Source organism: Lactuca virosa, chromosome 3 (assembly GCF_052849685.1).
Source record: "Lactuca virosa cultivar CGN04683 chromosome 3, Lactuca_virosa_CGN04683_v6, whole genome shotgun sequence".
Lineage (NCBI taxonomy): Eukaryota > Viridiplantae > Streptophyta > Magnoliopsida > Asterales > Asteraceae > Lactuca > Lactuca virosa.
In genome coordinates this window covers 134,469,678-134,477,688 of record NC_136428.1, presented here as the reverse complement: position 1 = coordinate 134,477,688, position 8,011 = coordinate 134,469,678, and positions in this window count along the sequence as shown.

The following is an 8,011-nucleotide window of genomic DNA, read 5'->3' as shown; positions in this document are numbered from 1 at the left end:
CAATAATCATGACCAAAAATTTTCGTTTTAAATTATTAAATAAACCATAGTTATCAAAATCATCTTATCAAAACATAAGTCATAGTATCTCAAAACATCATATCAAAAACACATGTCAATATATTAGAGTAAAACATCCCAGGCTAAACATCTTGGTGTGTTCACTGCTGTCATCCCGAGCTCTTCCCTTTGCTACCAGAAGTACCTGAAACCAAAAACTGAAACTGTAAGCACGAAGCTTAGTGAGTCTCCCCAAACTACCACATACCATACACATAAGCACATAATCACATATAAACATATTGTGGGCGCCGCCCGGCATCGGACAATGTCCGGTATCGGGCCCCGCCCGACATCGGACCGAAATTCGGCATCGGGCCCCGCCCGACATCGAGCAAATCTCGGTATACATATAAACATATCAACAAATACACATAAATAATCACATAACATAAACATATAAACATTCCTCGGGCCCCGCCCGACATCGGACCGAAATCCGGAAGCATACTAACATTCCTCGGGCATTGCCCGACATCGGACCGAAATACAAAAACATACAAATACAGACACATGCAAGAATCACGAAGACAACAAGCATACAAACATTCCTCGGGAATCGCCCGACATCGGCCCGAAATATGGAAATCATATAAACATTCATCGGGCACTGCCCGACATTAGACCTTAGTCCGGAATATGCTAACATACATAAACGGACCGACATTGGTGCCTTCGACCCGTTCCTACAGGAGGAAACTCACCTCACAAAGTTGAATGCATAATTTCACGGTAATGAATCTCTAATGGCTTCCCCAACGACTCCCTGAGCTATCATTACCAAAACAACACTTAGTCAAAATCCAATAATCCTTCTTATGGTAAAATGGCCTTTTTACCCCTAATCTAATTTAGACCATAACCTAGGCACAATTGCATTACATACATGGTCCAATTCTATATAGCCTTTCCAATCCCACTAATGACCCACTTATGGCCCAATTTTCTAAATTGGGCCCAACTCCTCAAATTGGCCTTCCCTTAAGCCCAAACATGTTCTTAGCCCAATAATTGATTTCTGGTGGCCATTATGGCCCATAATAGCAAAGTCCATGGATCGGCCCAAACCGAAGCCTAAATGACGAAAACCCATGGCCAGTGAGTACGTAGGGCGTACTCCTCTGTACGCTAAGCGTACAGCTTGCATGGCTTGTACGATGCGCGTATGGGCTTGTATGCCCAGCGTGCTAACCTGTTAAGCCATAAACTCCAAAAAGGCTTAATCCGTTAAGACCTTAAGCTCCAAACGCAGATCTTAGTCCACTAAAGTGTCTTAATCCATAAAGTTGATTACTTGGTGGCTTGCAACCCACCAAATGGACCCAAACTTGAAATAGGGCAACTAACTTCCATGGAAATGACTAAAACTCATGCATGGCCACAATAAGACCTTCAACATGGAAACTTTTCTGTTCTTAGGACTCATATAGCACTAAGGGTGGCAACCCTAAGCCTAGAAACATATTTGGACCATAAAAATGCAACACCCCAAATTTCATTTGTTCAATGAAGGGCCAAAAGTGTAAATTTAGGAAAGGGACTCGACGAGTAGGTCCGCTTACTCGCCGAGTCGGAGCGGGATTCTATCGCGGTTTAAGTGGCCAACTCGCCGAGTCGGCGGCTTGGACTCGACGAGTTGGTACTGAAGAGAGAAAACCCTAATCCCGGGGGTTGTGCCCTATATAAAGCACATTATAACCCACCCTCAGCCTCTTTGCTACCCTTTTGAGATCCAGAAACCCTAGAATCGAGTGAGCTTCCATTATTAGAGAGAATAGAGCTTTGGAGGAGAAACTCTTAGAAAGGGGCTTAAAGATCAAGAGGTTTGCTGCTAAGGAGTGGTGTAGATCCGGGATCTACTTCAGTTGGAGCTCATATTGGAGGTAATAATCTGTTGCTTCGGCTCTTTTGTATCTAGATCTATTATAATTTGAGATTTGGGGCATTTTTGGTATGATTGAGAGCTATTTCGAGTTAGAGGCTTAGATCTGAGGTTGCTGCTTCAGATCTAGGCTTGTGATGGTCGAAAATGTCATAAAGCTTATGTCTAAGAGTTGTTGGTAAAGCCCTTTTGTCATGAACCCTAGCCCTAGAGTGTTTTAGGCCTATATCTCCTTGGTTTCACGTAAAGTTTGCAACTTTATGTAAGCGTTAGAGTGTAGAAGAGTGGATCTATGGATTGGAGCCCCTGCATGGCTCGAAAAGCCTCTGTATGGATTGAGAACTGGAGAGACTCGGTGAGTCACATGGGTGTACTCGACGAGTTGTATGAAAATGTGCATGGACTCGGCAAGTTGAAGAATAACTCGGCGGGTCTGTTGAAGATTGCCTTGGACTCGGCGAGTCTGTTCTTGGACTCGGCGAGTCAGGTTGCAGAACCCCTAACCTCTTCTGGTTAAGACGCAGATCAGTGAGTCGAGGGGTGACTCAGTGAGTTGGACAGGTTGGGACTCGGAGATTGTTGGACTCGACGAGTCTTGGGGTGACTCGGCGAGTTGGGTCGTGTTCTAAGAGTTTTCAGAGTATAAGGACTCGACGAGTCAACGGGTTGACTCGGCGAGTAGGGTCAGTCAGGAAGTTTGACTTTGGCCTGGACTTTGACTTTGACCTTCAAGGGTGTTATGGTAATTGGTTATTTATGTTAATGGTCCATTGATGGCAATAGGTGTTGGAGTTTGGAGCAGTGCTTCGGGTGTGTGCTTCCGTGGTTCGGTTCTTCATTTCAGGTGAGTTATCCTCACTGTACTCAAGGGTCTAAGGAACCAAGGCCGGCCCTTTGAATTGTTGTTTAGAGCTTGTTATGTTATGTGATGATATGCTTGCTAGTATCCTGGTAGATATGATAATGATATGAGGATATGACTTGCTAGCTTAGTATTCTAGAGGAATGGATAGTTAAGTGATGGCTAATTCTGTTGGATCAGCGCCCTGGTAGTTGGGTAGTGGTTATTTATAGACCTATAGTTGGTTTTGCCTTATGTACGCTGGTAGGAGGTTACCTGCGGGTTATGTATGTTGAGCAGTAGCAGAGGGTATTCCATCCCGGTAGGATGATAGGGCCCTAGTATGTTGGTTCTGTAGAGTGTTATGTGGTTGCCTGTTATGTGTGCATGTTGCTAGTGTAAGGGCATTCCAACCCGATGGTTGTGGGCCGAGAGTATTCCATCCAAATGGGATGATTGGACTCGTAGTAGGTTGGCATTCCAACCCGATGGTTGAGGGGCCTGGGGTATTCCATCCCGAGGGATGATTGGACCCATAGTAGTAGTTATTGTATGTATAGGGAGTGGGGCATTCCAAGCCGATGATTGTGGGCCAGGAGTATTCCATCCCGGTAGGATGATTGGACTCATAGTATGTTGGCATTCCAACCCGATGGTTGAGGGGCCTGGGGTTTTCCATCTTGCGAGATGATTGGACCCATAGTAGTTATTGTAGTACGTATAGGTGTATGGGCATTCTAACCCGATGGTTGTGGGCCGAGAGTATTCCATCCCGGTAGGATGATTGGGCTCGTAGTATGTAGGCATTCCAACCTGATGGTTGAGGGCCAGGGGTATTCCAACTGGAAGGTTGATTGGACCCATAGTATGTTGTTCTTTGTTGCATGCGTATGCTTATGTGTGTATGGGTACTTTGGGGGAACTCACTAAGCTTTCGGGCTTACAGTTATAGTTTATTGTTTCAGGTACTTCAGGAGATCGTGGCAAGGCGAAGGCGTGATCGTACCGCTCCTCATGTTTTATGATTTATGTGATATGGTTCTGGGGGATACTCTGATGTTTAAACTATTTTGAAAACAACATGTATGAACTTAATGGTTTTTTGAATGAAATAAAATGTTTTAAATTGGTTCAATTTTTATGGGTGTTACAAATAGGGATGGCAAAAAAAACCCGAACCCGACGGGGAGACCCGAAACCCGATCATTTTGGGTCGGGTTACGGGTCGTTATCGGGTTTTTTATCAGGTTCGGGGCAGGGAGTGGGTTCTCCTCACCCCGACCCGCCCCGCCCCGATTATATATATATATATATATATATATATATATATATATATATATATATATATATATATATATATATATATATACGAATCCTTTTGATGTTAATTGCACGCATTCAAAGATAAAATACTTACTGTGGACAATCTTTTTAGTTTTTAAAAAAATATGGTGTGAATGATCATTTTTTATATTTTAACGTATTACACTAAACTTAAATCAAATATTCTTTTTAGTTATTAACAATTATTTATGTTTTGACGTACTATACTAAACTTAAATCAAATAATTTTTAATATAACGTCCAGTTTATTTTATTAAAGTGATGCATCATATTTTTAATTTAAAAGGGAAGCTAGAACATGTATTTTTTATAAGACATCGGGTACCCTAAAATGGAATAAAGATTTTGTTATAAATTGTTATAAACCCGATAGGATACCCGAAACCCGACGGGAAAACCCGAAACCCAATGGGGCGCCCCGATAAGATACCCGAAAAATATCGGGGCGGGTTTGGGAAACCATGCCCCGCCCCGAACCCGCCCCGTTGCCATTCCTAGTTACAAAAAATCCATTCTTGGGACAAAAAAGGTCCAAAAGACCATTATCATGGATCTAAGCATATATGAGGCAAGTTGTGAGCTTTTTTACCTCAAATGAGTGCTAAATGGTGATGATATCTCAGATCCTTGAGCTCAAGCTACTCAATTTCTTCTTCACCAACTTCCTCTTTCTTCTTCCAAGCTCTAAACGACCAAAATGGGCTTTACAATATCAAAATCACACAAAGATGAAGAAAGTTAGGTTTCTAGGGTTTTTGAGTCAAGGTGGCTGGTAAGGAGGCTAGAGTTTGGGACATAATGAGGTATTTATATGGCTTAAACCCTAAAAATTAGGGTTTTGAGTCTGCTCGCGTACGCTGCGCGTACCGCTTGGTACGCTGTACGTATGCACATCCACCCCCCGAATCCAATGCTGCTACTACGCCCCGCGTACGCCAAACTTACACCCAACGTACGTCTTCAGTCGTCCCACTCACTAACGGCCCAACTCAATAAGGCCCAACTCAAATAATCCAACATTACTCTCATAGTCCAACAATTAATTACAAAAATTAAATAATTAACATTACCTCAAATCACGGGTGTTACAATTCTCCCCCACTTGAATCAGACTTCGCCCTTGAAATCCGCTACCTTGAACAACTCCGGATAGTGCTCTCTCATCTCCTCCTCGGGCTCCCAAGTCCACTCAAACCCCTTGCGGTGCAGCCACTGCACCTTTACCAGCTCCACCCTCTTATTCCTCAGCTCCTTCGTCTTCCTGTCATGAATGGCTACTGGTCTCTCGATGTAGTTCAGGATGTCATCCACCTGAATATCCTCTAAAGGCACAACTGTGGAGTCATCCACTAAGCACTTCTGCAACTGGGAGACATGAAAAGTGTTGTGGATCTGTCTGAGCTCTGCTGGAAGATCCAAACGATAAACAACCCGGCCCACCCGAGCCAAAACCCTGAACGGACCGATGTATCTGGGGCCCAGCTTGCCCCGCTTCCTAAACCGGATGACACCTTCAGGAGGACCATATTCCCTACCTGAAACTCTAGGTCTGAACGATGCTTCTTGGTAAAGTTTTTCTGCAGACTCTGAGCAGTCTGGAGCCTACTCCGGACCTGCTGGATCTTCTCCATGGTCTTGAGTACCACCTTAGTACTCCCCATGACTCTCTAACCGACCTCGCCCCAACAGATTAGGGTCCTACATTTCTTCCCGTAGAGCATCTCGAAGGGAGGTCGATATATGCTAGCGTGGTAACTGTTCTTATACAAAAATTCCGCTAATGGAAGATACGTATCCCAACTCCCTCCAAAATCTAATACATATGCATGCATCATGTCCTCTAGAGTCTGAATCGCCCTCTCACTCTGCCCATCCGTCTGAGGGTGAAAGGTGGTACTGAAGTGAAGATGAGTACCCATGTCGTCATGAAATCGCTTACAAAATCTGGAAGTGAAGCGAACATCTCGGTCCGACACAATCGAAACCGACACTCCATGTCGTGCCACCACCTCGCGTACGTAGATATCGGCTAGCTTCTCAGCCGATATACTATCATGGATCAATATGAAATGAGCAATCTTGCTCAATCGATCCACGATGACCCAAATCAAATCCACTCCACGTGCGGTCCTGGGAAGCTTCGTGATGAAATCTATAATGATGTCTTCCCATTTCCACATAGGAATCTCCAACGGCTTTATCTTTCCGTAAGGTCGCTGGTTCTTGGCCTTGACTTTCCTGCAAGTCAAGCACCGCTCCACATACCATGTTATGTCCCGCTTCATGCAAGGCCACCTATAATCAGGGCGAATATCCCGATACATCTTCGTCGCCCCGGGATGGATGGAGAATCTCGACTTGTGAGCCTCATCCATCAGAACCCGACGTACACCACCCCAGTAAGGAATCCAGACCCTACGATGCAGGTTCAACAACCCACGACTGTCATAATCAAATGATGCCACCTGACCTACGATCTGCTCAGACTTCCGGCACTCTTCCTTCATACCCTCGACCTACGCCTCCCGAATCCGTTCCAGCAACGGAGTAATCAATGTCATCCTCAAGCATATATCCCGAATCGGAGCCGCTACCGCCTTGCGGCTGAGAGCATCGGCCACCACATTGGCCTTCTCCGGGTGATAGATGATCTCACAGTCATAATCCTTCACCACATCCAACCAACAACGCTGCCTCATGTTCAGATTCGGCTGGTCCATCAGATACCACAAGCTCTTGTGGTCCATGTAAATGGTACAACGAACCCCATAGAGGTAGTGTCGCCAAATCTTGAGGGCGAAAACCACAGCCCCCAGATCCAGATCATGCGTCGAATAGTTTGCCTCTTGAGGCTTCAGCTGCCTTGATGCGTACACAATCATGCGACCCCCTGCATCAGTACTGCACCCATGCCCGTGATCGAAGCATCACAGTAAACCACGAAATCGTCGGCACCCTCCGGTGAAGTCAGTATCGGTGCATCGCACAACCGCTGTCTTAGAGTCTCGAAAACTGCCTGCTGCTTAGGCCCCCAGTGGAATGTCACCGACTTCTTGGTCAGTCGGGTCAAGGGAACAACAATCTTGGAGAAATCCTGGATGAATCTCCGATAATAACCCGCTAGGACAAGAAAACTACGAATCTCAGATGGAGACCTCGGAACCTCCCACTGCATCACGGCCTCTACCTTGGCCGGATCGACCAGAATACCCTTCTGGTTAACAAGGTGCCCCAGAAACTACACCTCGCGCAACCATAACTCGCACTTGGAGAACTTTGCGAAAGGTCTCTCCCTCCTCAGTGTCTCCAGCACCTCCCTCAGGTGCTCCTCATGCCGTTCCTGAGTCTTGGAGTAAACCAAGATATCATCGATGAAGACTATCACAGACCGATCCAACATCGGTCTGCACACGCAGTTCATGAGATCCATGAATGCGGCAGGAGCATTGGTGAGCCCAAACGGCATCACCACGAACTCATAGTGACTATAGCATGTCCGAAAGGCTGTCATGTGCACATCGTCGTCCCTGACTTGCATCTGGTGATAACCCGATCACAGATCAATCTTGGAGAACCAAGATGCAACCTAAAGCAGCTAAAATAAGTCATCAATCCTCGGGAGGGGATAACGGTTCTTCACCGTTACCTCTTCAGCTCCTGGTAATCTATACACATCCGATGTGACCCGTCCTTCTTCTTCACAAATAGGATCGGCGCTCCCCATGGCGAACTGCTCGGCCTGATAAATCCATTGTCTAACAGCTCTTCTAGCTGTGTAGACAACTCCTGCATCTTGGGAGGAGCCAAACAATATGGTGCCTTGGCTATTGGAACCGCATCAGGAACTAGGTCAATCCTAAACTCTACCTGTCTCTCCGGAGGTA